The sequence below is a fragment of the Puma concolor genome, chromosome A3, assembly GCF_028749965.1.
Source record: "Puma concolor isolate L17-30 chromosome A3, mPumCon1.1.hap2, whole genome shotgun sequence".
Lineage (NCBI taxonomy): Eukaryota > Metazoa > Chordata > Mammalia > Carnivora > Felidae > Puma > Puma concolor.
This window is the reverse complement of record NC_141669.1, coordinates 85,704,880-85,719,959: the sequence shown is the minus strand read 5'-3', so window position 1 is coordinate 85,719,959 and position 15,080 is coordinate 85,704,880. Positions and strand designations below refer to the sequence as shown.

Genomic DNA, 15,080 nt, shown 5'->3' with positions numbered 1-15,080 from the left:
GTGATGCTGGCTGCTCGCGTGTGCGGAGAGGAGAGGCTGGCTCCTGCTCTCCTCCTCTGGTCCTTTCGTTTCAAGTTTTGTTCTGTCCTAGGAAAACTTCTTGCGATGGTGCATTTCTCTGAAGTTGCTATTGCCGGAGCTCTTGGTTGCCTCTGAAACAAGAGTCCTTTTTCATTCTCCTCGCAACAGTCACAGTCTGATGCGACATCTTTCCTTTTGGGCAGAAATTAGGAAACAAATATAACAAGGAAAAAATTGAACAGGAGAAAAATGAGGTCGAATGGCTCTGTTACCTTGTTGCTGACGGTTGGGGTTGGTGTTTTATTTTTTTCCCAGCAGTTGTCTGGAGGAGGAGGAGGAAGAAGAGTGCATTGGTGGAGGTGGAGGTGTGTGTGTGCATATAGGGGATCCTTGATACACAACCAACTCCAGTGGGCACGTTGCACGGCTCGTAGAGTGCACCGACGGCGCTGGCGCTGGCCGAGCCGGAGCGGAGTTGCAGCGGGAGCTCGCTCTGCGCCCTCGTTCGCGCTCTCTCCCTCTCTCACTTTCCCTCTCCCTCCCTCTCTCTCTCTCTCTCACTCCCTCTCCCTCGCTCGCCCGCCCGCTCTCGCAGGGATCTGACAGTTCGCTCTCTGTCCCTCCCTCTCAGAGCAGGGACTGTCGAATGTTTACCCTCCGCCGCGAGCGCGCACCCACCACCACACTTTCCCAAATACAAGGAAGTCGAGCACCAGGGCCCCCGCTGATTGGCTACCCGCTGGGTGATTGGCAGGCCCGGAATGACTGGCTCAGGACGCGCGGCCCCCCTTCCGGCCGTTCCGATTGGTTGCTTTTTAATTTAGGCAGAGCGTCGTAGAAGCTGGAAATCTGTCGTCCCCCCCGCCCCCCCGCCTCCCTCCCCCTCGCCACTTTCTCCTCTCCGCCCCTCCCCCGCCACCCCCTCCGCCACATCTTAACTCTTAGTGTCCGGCCGAGGCGCAGGCGTTCCCTCCGCGGCGCTGTGGGTTCGCAACCGGTCTGGGAAGGGGGATGAAAGGGGAGAGAAAAGGGAGGGAGGCATGGAGAAAGGGGGGAGGGGGGGAGTTAGAAGGAATATGAAGAGGGGGAAAAATCATGAAAAATACCAACCTACCCACTTCACCTAGTACTGCGTTGTGTTGCCGCCCTCCCCGCTCCCCACCCCCATGCCAGAGATTTGTAAAGCGCGCGGCAAGAATGCACCATTCACGCTAATACCTATAGGCAGCTGTATCCCCAGTGGTTTCAAAGTTTCCTTTTTCTTTCACCAGCAGGCCCCCATTTCTGTCTCGGCGGGGGTGGAAAGGGAGAGCTCGCATCGCCAAGGGCTCGGGTCGTGGCCACGCTCCTTGGAAATCCGCCACCGCAACTTTCCGCAGCCGCTTTGCGCCGGCGGCGTCCCCCTTTGTTTAAGTTCTCGGATGCCATCATCTGGGAAACCTGCAGCCCAGGACCAGCGCGGTGCCCGCGCGTGCGAGACGGACCGCTCGCTGCCGCTGCTCGCTCGCTCCCCCACCCCCTCTCTGCCTCTCTGCTCTCCCTCCCTTCTTCCCTCCCCCCCCCCCTCTGGGATTCTAGCAAGTAGCGTGCGTGTCCTTGTGTGTTTGGAGGGTGCCGGTCAGCAGAGCCCAGCGATGTATTTGAAAAGCAATCAGTCGACCTTTCCCTATAGATCCAGCGTAAGTGTATTCCACCCCAAAGGCTCTAGGAATTCCCACTGCAGCAGGAGCCGGCCTAAAGAACCAGGATCCACTAGCCGCGCCCTCCACCGCTTACATTGTGCGTGTGTGTGCATATATATGTATTTTTTTTCCACTCTGGTTATTAGTGGTGTTCTGCTTGCTCGCTATTCTTAGACACATTGGTGCTTTTTCTTTCTCTTCTGTCTCAGATGGGCTTGCGTAGTGGATGGGTTGGCGGCGACAAACGCTTTCTCAGCCCCAGCCCGGCTGAAAGAGTTAAGGGGGACGGGAGGGGGCGCGCGCAGGGTAGGCGGGAGAAGCGGGGGTGGGGGGACGCGGCCAAGCGGAAACGCTGCACAGAGGAACCTCAGCGAACCAAGAAAAAAGAGAAAGTGGCAACGAAAACAAGGGCAAATTGAACCCTCCTCGGGGATTTCCAATGAACTAACCCAACTCGGACATTCAATAAATACATCGTTCCTAATGAGTGTGCGTGGGCGTGCACCCCGCACCCCTAGCTGTGGGTGCGCCTTCCCTGCGCTCGCGGCCCCCAGCCTGCTCCTGCAGCCGGCAGTCCCGAGTTCCAGCGGCGCCCGCCGCCGAGCGGCGGCCCTGGAGGTAGATGCGGAGCCACCGGTGTGCTCCGACTAAAACGTGAGCGGGGCTGCCCTCTCCCGATGAATAATTCCTCCGGCTGAACGCACTTAGGTGAACTCAGTTAAAGCCAGAGCTCTCCAGCCCAGCCGCAGCTACGCAGCCTTTGCGTGATCTCAAGATTAACAGTAGACGCGTAGGATTTATGTAGGATCTCGTCCAGCTCCTGCTTGCCGGGTGAGAGATACCGTCGTAGGTAGGTTTTAGCAAAGCCATGATTGCTAAGGTATAGATCTGACAGGCATCGGTAACCAAGCCCCAAACAGAACGGATTTTTCCCCCTCTACGTCCCCCTAAGGTTCCTTTTTATATTTATGTATGTGTATATGTATATATAAAAGATGGAACACAGATTTCATTGAATAAATCTGAGATCTCCAGGTGCAGACGTCTGAATAGTCGGTGCCAGCACCCCGTGTTTTCCTTTCCTGCCGATTTTGCTTGGATCCGGCTCAAAAACCGAGAGAGTCTCGTGGTTTTGTTTACACTGAATGGGGAGGATAGGAACAGAGCCATGGGGCCGCCTTTCATTAATATACAGTGAGGATTTTGTCTAAATTACTGCTATGAATTTCACAGTACACGCTTTCAAAAGCAGTCTCAGGTGGCCTGATGAAACGTGATAGCGCCTCTGCAAACAGATCCACTTTCTTTCTTTTCAAGGAGGGTGTGTGTGCGTATGGGAAGCCCCCAAAAACGTCGTGCTCCTCGATAACAGAAATACACTTCTGTTCCGAGGTCTGTCCCCTTCGTCCCCCCCCCCCCTTTCCGCGTACTTAGTTCTCGAGTCGCTCCCCAGCTTCCCCCCACCCGGCCCCACCCCGTCCGCCCCCTCCCTTTGCCGAGTGTGATTGTTTTGTCTGGAAAAAAAAATCCAAAGTATATAACAAGGGGAGAACAGTTAGTGCTGATTTTCATTTGCATACATTTTCATATATTTTGGTGAAAATAATAGACTGGTGGAGAGCTGGGTTTAGAGGAGTCAGTGTAAAGGGAAGACTAAGGATGCATCGGTTCTGGGGAGTTGAGAATATGCCTTTCCCCCCACAGGCACCTTTAAAAAAATAATAAAACATCTTCTTTTATTTTAAAATCTAACCCTGGAAGTTTGCTGGGTAAGTGTTTTTCATTTTCTTTACCGGCTTTCTCTTTTTCTCCCCCTCTTTTCCGGTTTATTTATGCTCTTATAGGTTTGGAAGCTTATTTTCATTGCTTGGGACAAGAGAGGGTTCACAGAGCAACTGTTTTGAAGGAAGGAAGGAAAAGTGTCTTCGGGGAGAGTAAAAAAAAAAAACCCAACCCTGCTAAAATATTACATAAAAAGATGGACTCATTCCAAAGCTCCCCACAGTGAGGCATTTCACTTTTTGGGGGGTGGGGGAAGAGAGTCCTATTAATTTTAATTGTTGATTGTGAGGGGGGAAACCCCTAGAAATGCGATTATAAAGCACTCAGTATTCTACATATTTCTTGTTTTGTTTTTCCTAGAGAATCAGGACTAGAGGGGAAGGTACCCCCTTTCTGTAGCCAGAGCTGAAGTGGTGACCTGTGTGTGCACGACTGGGATTGTTGGGGGGGGGAGGATTCCTGCTGGGAACAGGGGGATGGGGGGGGGGGGCTTGGCAAAGGGAGGGTCCAGAGCTGCGGTGGAAGGAAGCAGGGGAGGAAGAAGAGGCAGGAAGTCAGTGCACACCCCTGGCTAATGCGGATTCTGGGGAACAGTCTTAGTTGCTGCCTCCCAGCTCGGTAGTGAAAGTCCATCTGAAAAGAGGGTGATCAATCAAAACTAACCAGGACATCCTACACTTTATTCCCAAAGGAAGCTGGAGCTTTAGCATCGAAAACTCGATTTTACTTTGTTTTCCATTTTGACAGCCGGCCTTGCCCCTCTCCTTGCCACTGTCCCTGGGTTTTGTAAAAATCGAGGGGGAAGTTACTTGCTAGGTGCAGTTAATTAGATAAATATGGCTGGAGGAAATAAGTAGGCCAAGGCCACGCCTGTGCGGGCACCTTACCTTAGTGAAATAGGCTGGAGAGGATTGTAAAAGCTTCTTGGTTTTGTTCTTTTTAAAGGAAGACGCGTCTGGTGTGACGAGGGGGTAGAATCGAAATGGCTGGAATTTCATTGCACTTGTGCATCCAGAACACCTTACAATTTAAAATCTGTAATTTCTTTGGAAACAGTTGATGCCAAATCAGTGAAATGGCTTGTGAGGAGGGAGGCAGAGATTTCAGTTGGGGAGGGGGGTAAGGATCGCCAGTTTTCCACTCCTTGTTTACGTGCTTGGCAGCCTCGCTTTTGACTGGGGTTAACTCTCTGTGCTCCATTGGACCAGATGCCATATAGAGCTGCTCCCTGAAGATCATTTGTTTCCTTGATGGGGAACATTTCTGAGCAGAGCATATTGGTTGCCATAGAGAAAGAAATAAAAGCAAGAACACTAGTCACATTAAGCTATATGTTTGTGCACTGGGCTTTAGATAAAAGGACCTTGGTTCAGCCAAAGAGAAGAAGCCAAACTAGAGATTTCTAGCGCCACTAAAACTAGCTTTATTTTGTTTTGGACTTTTACAGTTGAAACATATAAGCTAATTTTATTGGTTGTTGTTAATTTTATATGACACGGTTTACTGAACAAAATAAACTTTGGAAGTGCTCAGGAGTCGCACTATTGACTTGTCAGCAGGGGGCGCACTGACTCGTCTTAGCAGGTACTGAGTAAAATGTAGCTGTTTCAAAAGCAAATCTGCTCCTCCAAACTTGCCAAAGGAGCAAACACCCCTACCTTTCTATGCATATTCACAATGGGTAGTGAATTCATTGCATAACACAGGGTTTTAAATGTGGGGACAATGACCTCTTCTTCTCCCACTCACCCTCCTCTGTGAAATGGCCCTGGGGGAGGAAATACAGTTTAAAAAAAAAAAAAAAAAAGCATTTGTCCATTTCTCTCAGTGAAGTGTATATAAGGCTGGAAAAAAGAAGTGGGATGTGAAGGCAAAAAAAAAAAATTTTTTTTAATTATTAAGGGTAAAAGAATAAGTTAAGAAGCTACATTTCAGGTTGTATTATTTTTGGAAGCAGTCAAGAGAGCAAAAATGCCTTCTAAGGTATTATCTGTTAAATAATGAACATTCTTCAACTTGATACATGCTTTGACTTCTAAATAAAACTCAAGCTCTTGGAGATTTAGTCAAGGCTTCCAAGGTCTCTTTTACTCCATTTGATATTTAATGGCTACTTCAATTCTGGGTACCTCCCATAGTAGATTTTGAATTTACCCTTGAAAGCCTTGTTAGGGAAAAGAAAATACAAAGTAGCCATCGGTGAGAGGTAACTGTGGGATTGAAACTTTTTAGGGCAATTTTACTTGACACAGTTGGAGAAAAGTTGTAACAGAGCACACGCTCTCGCCCTCAGAGATTTTTAGATACCGCCAAAGAAGACTGAACTTTATTGTGGCAAAAGGATGACAAAGATGTGTGGGAAACTTCCTCAAAGAGTGGAGGGCAAATCCTGACCGGTTCTGAGGAATTAGTCAGTTTGTCACTAACAATTTTCCCAAGGAGATTTAGGGAAGCCATGAGTGACTGGAAGTGAGAAGCTGGCTTCCACGGTTCACTAGTTCAACGCACCTGCGAATGTGTCACAGCGCCTGTTAGGAAGGGGACACATTTCATGAAAGCTCTAATGCCCCTCTGGAAGACGGGGGAGAAAAGATACCTCATTCTTCCTAACTCAACTCCAAGTCAACCAGGTTCCAGCCATGAGAAATTTTTCTCTGCAACTCACTTTAAAAAGTCAAGGTTTGGATTTATAAATGGTATTTCATTCCAGGAGAGTTGAGAGATTATGGGAGTAATATAAGCGAAGCAGATACTCTGAACAACATTTTAAGTCCACGATTTTCACCCGTGAGTTCTCACATTTAGAGTCAGGAAATGTACTGTCAGGTTTGTGCTAATAAAACAAGGTGGAAATTTGAGGAAACTGTGTAATCTGAGTCCAAACATTGCGTTTTCTTCAGCTCTCCGGACTTTTCAGACAAAAGACTTCTGGGTGAGATTCACATGAACTGGACAAATGACTCCAAGCCCTAGTTTATTTTATGCGCCCGGGGTTGCTAAATTCATTTAAAAATTATTACGAAGAAAGGAAACTTTTTCTATTTAGCCAGATAGTTTGAAAAAGGACTAGTTAAGCAAAGATTGTGCACATTTAGTGCATAATTTTTTGGTATCACTTTTTAAGGAGATCTGTGATTGTTACTATCTTTACTCCTACTTCCTTTCCTTTCTTGCAAAGGTACTTAAAGACACACACACACACACACACACACACACACACACACACACACACACGTGAATGAAAAAGAATGCTTGCTCTTCATAATATCTATAGTCTTAGGTTACCTAAAGTAAAAGAAAAAGAAAATAAGAATTCTGGGTAAAGCAACAAGTCAATTTGAGAACCGACATATTAGAGAAATTGTGTTAGGAGTCTATAATGATTTGGAGGTGGGAACCGATCAAGCTGGGTACGAATTAAGATCCAAAGTGCTGGGCAAAGCTACAGACTTTTAATCGTTGGGGATGGTGAAATTGCTTTTGCCAAAAGAGAGAATGAAGAACATTACCTGGGTCAGACGCATCAGACACAAAATGGGTATTTACTCATTTGCTTCCATTTGAGAATGATGAGGTGCTCTGATACCTTAGTGGCGTAGAAGCACATTTGCCATTAACATTTATAAATTAAGATGTTAAGCACACTCACAACCCATACTGTGTGCCATATACAAAGGAAAGGGCTCTTCAACAGCAGCTTTTGGGTGGAAATCAGTATTTGTTGTCTTGGCAGTGGATGAGTTGTTTCTTGGTCTTGCTAAGTTTTTTGAAGCCTGTGGGTACCCCCCCCCCCAGCCTTGTTCTTTGTATCACTGTGATAACTGATTTATCTGATCTGTAGGAAAGGAGCGAGCATTTACTTTTTAAAGATGGGTTTGGAGGAGCAATTATAAATTCAGACACTATGATTTCTCACCCTAAATCGTAAGAGGCTTTACTTCTGATGCTCATAGGAGCGCTTTAAACTACAGGCCATTTCAGATTGTCGAACGTAAATGAAAAAGGCACGATTAAGTTGGTTATGGAGTGCATGCTTTTAAAACCACCCATTTCCAACAGTTTGCCCACTCTAGCTGTGTGTATGCACCTGACAAGTCCGGTAATGAAAGCTACCAATCGCTAGGGAAGCCGTGGCTGACACAATGTGATGGACTATTCTTGCCTGCCCCCCTCACCTCCCCACTGCACCCCCCAACACAATGGTCTTCTTTGAATTTAAATTCACAGGGCTAGGTAACATAGAACCCAGCTGATTGACCAGAGTGATGATGATGATTTATTAACCAAAACATGTGGATGTATCCTAGCTAGAAAAATATTCCAAGGTCAACTTGGGTGTGTGTGTGAGAGGGTGCGTGCGCGTGCGCGCACAGGCGTGCGTATGTATTTATGTCTGTGTTTTTAAAAACAAAACCCAGAAATATTAACTCAGCTTTGCCAGAGGGGTGGTTGGATTTTTCGAGCTTGTGGTTCAAACAGAAGTGAGCTCCTTTCTCCTTTGGGGACACTCTCCATCCAAAATGTCCCCTATACATTATAAATGTCTCCTTTCTGGCTTGGAACTGGGTAGTTTTGTGATGGGGAAGAGTCATTGTGGCACATTAGGAAACAATCCTTTCACTTTGGTGTCTCTGTTTTTTATTATTAGTTTTTTTTTTTTTTTTTTTTTTTTTTTGGCATTTGAACTTTGCTATTGTCTGAGGGGCTGGGTGCAGATTTCAGCTTATCAGGCTGAAGGCTACTCTTTTTGGATATTTCCCCCAAACGGTGCTTACGTGGTGTCTCTTCTGTGAATGTGTAAATTCCCACTTGACGTCTGGCTTCCTCCGTAGGCCCAACCTGGACCCGTCAGCCACAGGGGGGTCTTCAAGAAAGTGTGGCTATTTTGTTCACCTTTAAAATAGATTACCAATGTTTATGGATATTTGATACTTCAACTGCTACATGGTTTGCAGCAACATAATTTCAGCGCTAAAATATCTGGCAAAGAGACTTTGATAGTAGATCTAAGTGACCTTGCTCATTGTAGCTTCATGTAACTGGGGTTTGTTAGTCTCAAGTTAGAAGTTGTGTGTCCTCTGTTGCTTCCAAGGCTTCCCTCCTCTCCAATTTTCTGTAGGGAGCCTGCTTACTCAATAAAGCCCAAGGGGGAGGATCCCAGACTTACAGTGATGCTTGACAGCCCTCAAATCTTAATTTAGGGTTCTATCAGGGTGCAAAAATCCCCGTAAGTCACAGCATGTATTGCCCAAATGGCCGAGGGGGTTCCCTTTATTTTTAATTCCCACCTCAAAAACAAACAAGTAAAACTTCACTTGGAAAAACGCTGACTGTTGGAAGTACCTTAAGTTTGAAAACACTGCGATTTCATTGCAGGGGTCTGGCGGGCGATTCCTTGCCAGGGTTATAAAGTCAGACTGGAGCTTCCCCTAGAAACAACGTTTGCCTTGGGGGACACCAACGCTCAAGGTCTCCAACCATTCCACCGCAGCGAGGTCTCACCAACCCCCAGCCGCGCCCCCCCCCCGACCCAATTTGTGGCTGTCAGAAGCCACTTCTCCCTAATAGGTGGCAACTTGTGGGGGTCCCAGGGCCAAGCTCCGCTTCCTTAGACTGGATTTTATTTTATTTAGATCACAGTTTGCGTAATAAAAGCAAGACGATCCCATTACTCCCATTCTCCCTAAGCACTGCCCTGTAAGGTCTTTCAAACTGTGGTCTGAGCGCCCACAGCGGCCTTCGGAAGTCAAATTAGCACTGCTTTTCTAAGGCAAAGAAAAATAGAAAGAGACAAAAAAAAAAAAAAAAAAAAAAAAAAAAAAAGGCAAAGGGAGAAGGAGAAAAGGTAAAAGGTGGAGAAAAAAGCTGGGAGACTGGGGACAGAAGAGGACAAGAGAGAGGGAGAGAGGGGTGCCGGACAGCGAAGAGGTGAACGCTGCTGAGTCACCCTAACAGGTCACGGGGTACACAGGAGCCAGAGGGTGCAGCCCAGGAAAAACAGGGTGCAAATCCCCCCCCCACCTTCCAGGCCTCCTTCCCGCTCCGCGGTAGGAGCGCAGACTTGGAGCTCGGCGCCGCCCGCCCGCCTTTGTCACCGGCTCCGTGCGCGGCCGCGGGCTCCCGCGGTGGGCTTTGTTCTGGCGGAGCAGGGCAGGACCCCTTCGCACTGCCGCGTCCCCGCCCTCCCCGGGTTGGGGACGGTGGGGGTGGGGACAGGGCGTAAGGGAAGGGGACCAGAGGAGCATCAGCGGGCGCCTCCGAGCCTGGGATTTCTTTCCTTCGCTTCTTTTCGTAATTGAGCTGTTGTTCTCCCTTCGGAGGGGGGCCAGGGCTGCGCGGGAGGAGGGAGAGCGGGAAGGGGGGCGCGCGTTCTCAACCCGAAGCAAGGGCGAGGTGCAGCCCTCCTTGCCTGCGTCGGAAGATTTGTATTGTATGCATGTATGCATGGATGGATAGACGCATGCATGTATGCATGAGGAGAACCGTTTAATTTGGTCCCACGTTCTAGGTTTATAGCCGAGGTTTTGGCAGCTGCAGGGCACCACAGATCGGTGCCTGGTTATCTCCTAAGATCTGTTCTTGAGGTGCTTTGGGGCCGCGGGTGGGCGCTGTAGACGCGCCCTGGGTCCGGGGACTGCCCACGGAGAGCTCGCAGATCCCTGTGGCGGAGGCCTGTGGCTGGGGACAAAGAGGCAGACACTGGGAGCAAGCAGAGGGCAGGCGCGCACATGCACCCACGCGCGCACCGCATCTGAAGTCCCTCCCTGAGAGCTCCCCGAGCCTCGGAGCCCAGGGCTAAGTCTGGAAAGTTCGCTCCTTACAGAGCCCGCTCCTTTCTCTTACCATTACATTTAGCAAACGGCGTTTGAACGTGTGTCACCCTCTCCCCAGCCACCCCCAAAGGTGTGGGCAGATTGTAAGAGTTACTGCTCTGTTATTGTTTGTCAAACAGGCCCTTTCTCTTGGGAGAGGGGCGAGGGGCATGTGGCGGATCCCGGGCCAGGATTACATTAATCAAAGCATTATTTCCCCAGAGAAGTGGAGCACAAATGAGAGTAAATCCTAATAAAATTGGATAGCGGAGAAACGGTACGCTTTAAGTAATCTGTACTGCCTGATAAAAATCTCACATTTATAAGATGTGGGTCTTAAAAAAAAAAAAAAAATCCGCACACCTCTGGCTTTTGCTTGGTTGCTGGGTCCTGATCGGGACGGGGGACAGTCACTACCCAAAGCTCAGATGAACTTCTGCAATGAGAAAGGGACGTGGACACCCCAGGGTTCAAGGTTTCACAAAGTCAGGTCTACTCCAAAGTCACTTTTGGCCCTGGGCGCCCCCGTTGCGGTATGTGTAGAGTCCCTGGGACGGATCAAGTCCCCCTCGGTGGCCAACTCTAACTCTGTTCCTCTGGGAGCGTGGCCCCCACTCTCCGCCTCCAGCGATGCTGTGGGGTGGGCAAGTCCCCGGAGGTGGGGGGAAGGTTTGCGCGACCCGCGAGCTGGGTAGGGGCGGGCGCGGCGCCGGCAGCAGATTCCCGGGTCTCCCGATTCCCCCAGCCCAGGACTCGCCGAATCCGCCCTCGGCCGGGGAAGGGGCAAGCGTTTGAGGGTGACTGCTGGGGATGCCGAGGGCTCAGTTCGCCGGCCTGACTTCTGGTACTTTCGGGTCGTCCCAACCAGGAAGCGAGGCTCGAACTCGATCCGCCTTCGTCCCCCGAGTGGTAGGAAACTTTGCGACGCTTTGCGCGGCTGTGCGCGGAGAGAAAAGAAAGGCTCCCCCTCCTACCCCCAGAGTAAGGATGAAGTCAAACCAAGCCAACCGGCCAGGTGGCAAACTCCCCCTGCCAGCTCGAGGCCTCCTCCAGCCTGCGAGACCGGAGAGCGGGCTGCGACGCCCCGCGGCCTCTCGTTGGTGATCAGCGTGCAAACCCTGACCCAGTCCGGCGGCGGGTGTGCCCGACCCTTATCGGCGAGGCGCGGGGGAAACCCGCTACAAGTCGGGGTCCGCCGGGTCCCTCCTCCGCGTCGGGAGACTGGCGGCTGGGCCCGCCGCGCCCCCCCACCCCCACCCCCACCCCCACCCCCCCGGGCACCAACGCGCGGCGCCCCCTGCAGGCTAGCGCCGGGAGGAGCCAGCGCGCCGCTCGCGGGGGCGCCGGGGCCGCGTGGGTTCCCCCGCGCTACCCACGGCCACGCCCACCCGCGCGCGCACACCCACACGCGGCGCCAACGCCTCCTTCGAACGCCGGCTCCCCGCCGCGGAGGAGCGGCGCGGCGGGGCGGGGCGGGTGGAGGTAGCGAGGGCACGCAGGGAGGCGCGGGGAGGGAGGGAGCCGGCGTCACCCCCTCCTCGTCCTGCTCCCGCCCCCTTCTCCGGTCCGCGCCGGGCAGCCCCCGCTCTCGCCCGCGGCCGCGCGCCTCGTTCCCGGCCCTGCGGGCTCTGGAGCCCCGAGAGCCGGGCGGTGAGCTCGCGGGGGCTGTGCCGCCTCACCTCCGGCGAGCGCGCCTCGGAGGGGCTGCCTCCTCTGCAGTGTGGCGAGCGGAGCGGCTGGGATCGGTGTGCGTGTGCGAGGGTGTGCGTGTGTGAGGGTGTGCGTGTGAGTTGCGGTGCGCGCGCAGGGCAGGGCAGGAGGCGGTACGGGATGCTCCGGTGCAAGCGTAACCTTTTCAGCCTTGAGATCTAAATCTGCAAGCCTGGAGCTCATCCGTCCCCACCCCCATCCCCCCACTTCTCTACACGTGCGTCTCCTACTTTTGCCTTCGTTCCCGTCTGATTCCCAAAGAGATCCCTCTTGTGGTCTGGGGATATTCATGGACACCCTGACTCACGTGAGCGAGGGTAAGGCTGAAAGGGACAATGTTCGCTGAGTAATGCCACCGGGAGCATTTCCTTCATCCAGCCTGCTCTTCAAACTGGATTTCACCCACCGGGAACCCACGGTTCAGCGGCTTGTGTATCTGCTTCCTCTCTGTCTTGGCCTTAAAAATTGCTTGGAGGTTGTTTTTATTTTTGGACGCTTAGGTAGGAGGTAGCAATCCATTGAAAATCACTTTCTGGCTGTCTGTTTAGCTGAATAGCTGTGCTCCTGTTGTGTGCCACTGTCCTCAGCCCCTTTCCAGTTTACTGGCTCCTTTCCAGTGATGGGCAATTTTGGGGGGAAGTGAAGACACCCACACCTTTTCAGTTCTGAAATAATGACTGCCCTTTCCTCCAGTCTGTGATTTCCATAATTTCATACAAAACAGGGCTGGCTGTCACTTATCTCTCATTTGAGAAGAGAAAAGCAGACTAGCAGAAGAAAACTTGGGCCAGATGTAGAACCTTCTTCCTAAAACATTAACCGGTCCCATCCAGACTGTTCAACTCTCAAAGGGAAGGCAGGGCAGAGAGAAATCAGAAAAAGGCTAAATATTCACGCCATTACTGAGAATATGAACCCAAATGCCAAACTGTATTTTTAGTGACGTGAGAGTCAGAGGACCCTAAAAAGAAACTTTATAAATACTTTCAGTTGTCCTCTTTTTGTCCTCATCTTTGCATCTGAGGCTTTTCAGTAATTTGGAGCTACCAGAGGTACACATTTTTTTTTATTTCTTGGATTTATTAATATTAGATGTTTTTACTATTAGCCACAATTCTTTATAAGACCTCCTGTCCTGGAGAAAGGCTGTAAGTGAAATTTACTCACGTTCACCCAAGAGACTGAACCAGCTAGTATCTTGATATAATTTCAGTTACTCCTTTTCATAGGATAATTTATAGGCAGCTAAATTTTAATAAAGAATGCTAATGGTGAGATGTTAATGTTCAACGCGATGAGTTTTTGTTTTTGGAAGACGGAATTTAGCTTTTCTTTGAATTATTTATCAAGCTGCTTGCCCATAGGCTTTCCTAAGAGGAGAGGAAGGTGCAGGGGAGGGTATCACTAATTTACTTAAAGCTTATGTTGACATACGATTATACAACTAGCCTTTTGGAAAACAGTAAATAACTAAACCATGTCTATAAACACCCACCTTTGGGACTGTGAAAAAAAAAAAAAAAGGAAAACCTAATTACTTCCATAGAAAACAGCACTCAGTTAACAGTTAACTAAAATATTGTTTGGCAATCCTTAGAAGCTCCTCCTCCTCCTTCAGTATAGTACCCTTTGGTAATATACACATATTTATACATGATGTAAATATACATATGCACATGGGTAGATGTTTATGTACATAACATAACAACATATATACATACCCCAACTGAATACATTTGCATATAACATGTCCATGTGTAATACAGCAAACTTCTACGATTAACAATACATTCTACAACAGATAGTCTTAAAATAGCTGGGAGAGTGAGTAAAGCATATTCCTATTGAAAAAAAGTTCAAAATTTATTTTGAAATCTGAATTGTGCTAACTGTAGATGACACCACAGAAATCAGTAAATAATACATGCGTAGTATTAATATTTTAAGCACACACCCGGTTTAAAAGTACTATGAACTTCAATAACTTGTTTTACATAAAATAAAAAGGGCATCATACTTTAGAATGCACATGTAAAATATAAATATCCTCTCTAAATTTGGGTATTTTTCCCCCCGCAAATTAAATACTGTTATTTTAGAACAGAAATTAAATTCAATATGCAATGAAAAAGAGCATTAATGTTATTTTCCATTCTACCGTAAAGAAAACACTTTTAAGTAATTTTAATTTTATGGGCCTTTATACCATTAAAAGACTTTCAGTTGTCTACTGACAATTCAGAGTATAAACAGGAAATTTGAAGCATAAATTTATACTTGAAATGATTTGTATAACATGTTACCTATTTGCTTCTTGTTAGATAGTATTCTGAATCTTGGCATTTTCAAAGGCTTTTTTTTTTTTTTTTTTTTTTTTTTTGGTTAAGATAAGAATTACAGTTAGAATGAATACACTGGCAAGAATCCAAATACACTTTTTTGCCGAGCAAACGTAAAGAAATGTCATACCCAGATGTTATACTTTAAAAGCTGTTTGTCCCAGTCGATAAAGGAATCAAAATGATAAAGTTTTAAAACTTTCTTGAAGACTATGATAGGAAGAACTTTCTCACATAATGAGAGTTGCTTCTACTGACATTATAAAATATTATTTTGGCTTCTCTGTATAAATGCATATCTTTTTACTGAAAAACATAAAAATATTTATGGTGGTATTTCCACATGTAATTTATCACTTATTGATTTCAGAGAGACTATTTCAAAGACTGGTAACTCATTGGTGGTATCTAAATATTAGTGGTGAACCTGTGAAAACAAAAATCAGTTTAGCAAACTGCTTTTTCAGGTTTGTTTCTTAATCTCTTGAAAAGTTTGATGTTAAAATGATGGAAATACCACAAGTGAAAATTTTAAAAGAGGAATATTGCTCGGAAAGAGGTAAAAACATTTTACTCTCGATGGGGTTTTGAAATCGACTGCAAAAATAAACTAGCCTTTTATTTTAGAAAGTTTTCTGTGTGATGGCGTGGTGTGATATAAGTAGGCACAGGCTACGTAATGATTTTAAAATGCACAACGTTCATTCAAAAATTTGGACCAAGAGTCATTCACT

At 48.1% G+C, this 15,080-nt stretch overlaps 2 long non-coding RNA genes across 10 annotated transcripts in view; one reads left to right on the top strand and one right to left on the bottom strand.

The window, feature by feature from the left end:
* Nucleotides 1-1,543, bottom strand: part of LOC147582576 (uncharacterized) — a 47,927-nt gene extending 46,384 nt beyond the window's left edge. The window contains exons 1-2 of the long non-coding RNA XR_015249309.1: nt 1,240-1,543; nt 961-1,020 (exon numbers count right to left, since the gene is read on the bottom strand). This is a non-coding gene — a long non-coding RNA (uncharacterized LOC147582576). The remainder of the gene's footprint in view (nt 1-960; nt 1,021-1,239) is intronic.
* A 1,754-nt stretch (nt 1,544-3,297) lies between these two features.
* Nucleotides 3,298-15,080, top strand: part of LOC147582575 (uncharacterized) — a 109,659-nt gene continuing 97,876 nt past the window's right edge. For 4 of the 9 annotated variants that reach the window (XR_015249299.1, XR_015249303.1, XR_015249302.1 and 1 more), the window contains exon 1: nt 3,320-3,472. This is a non-coding gene — a long non-coding RNA (uncharacterized LOC147582575). Of the gene's footprint in view, nt 3,473-15,080 lie in introns of all 9 variants that reach the window. The other 5 variants (XR_015249301.1, XR_015249300.1, XR_015249298.1 and 2 more) reach the window with 4 other exon arrangements.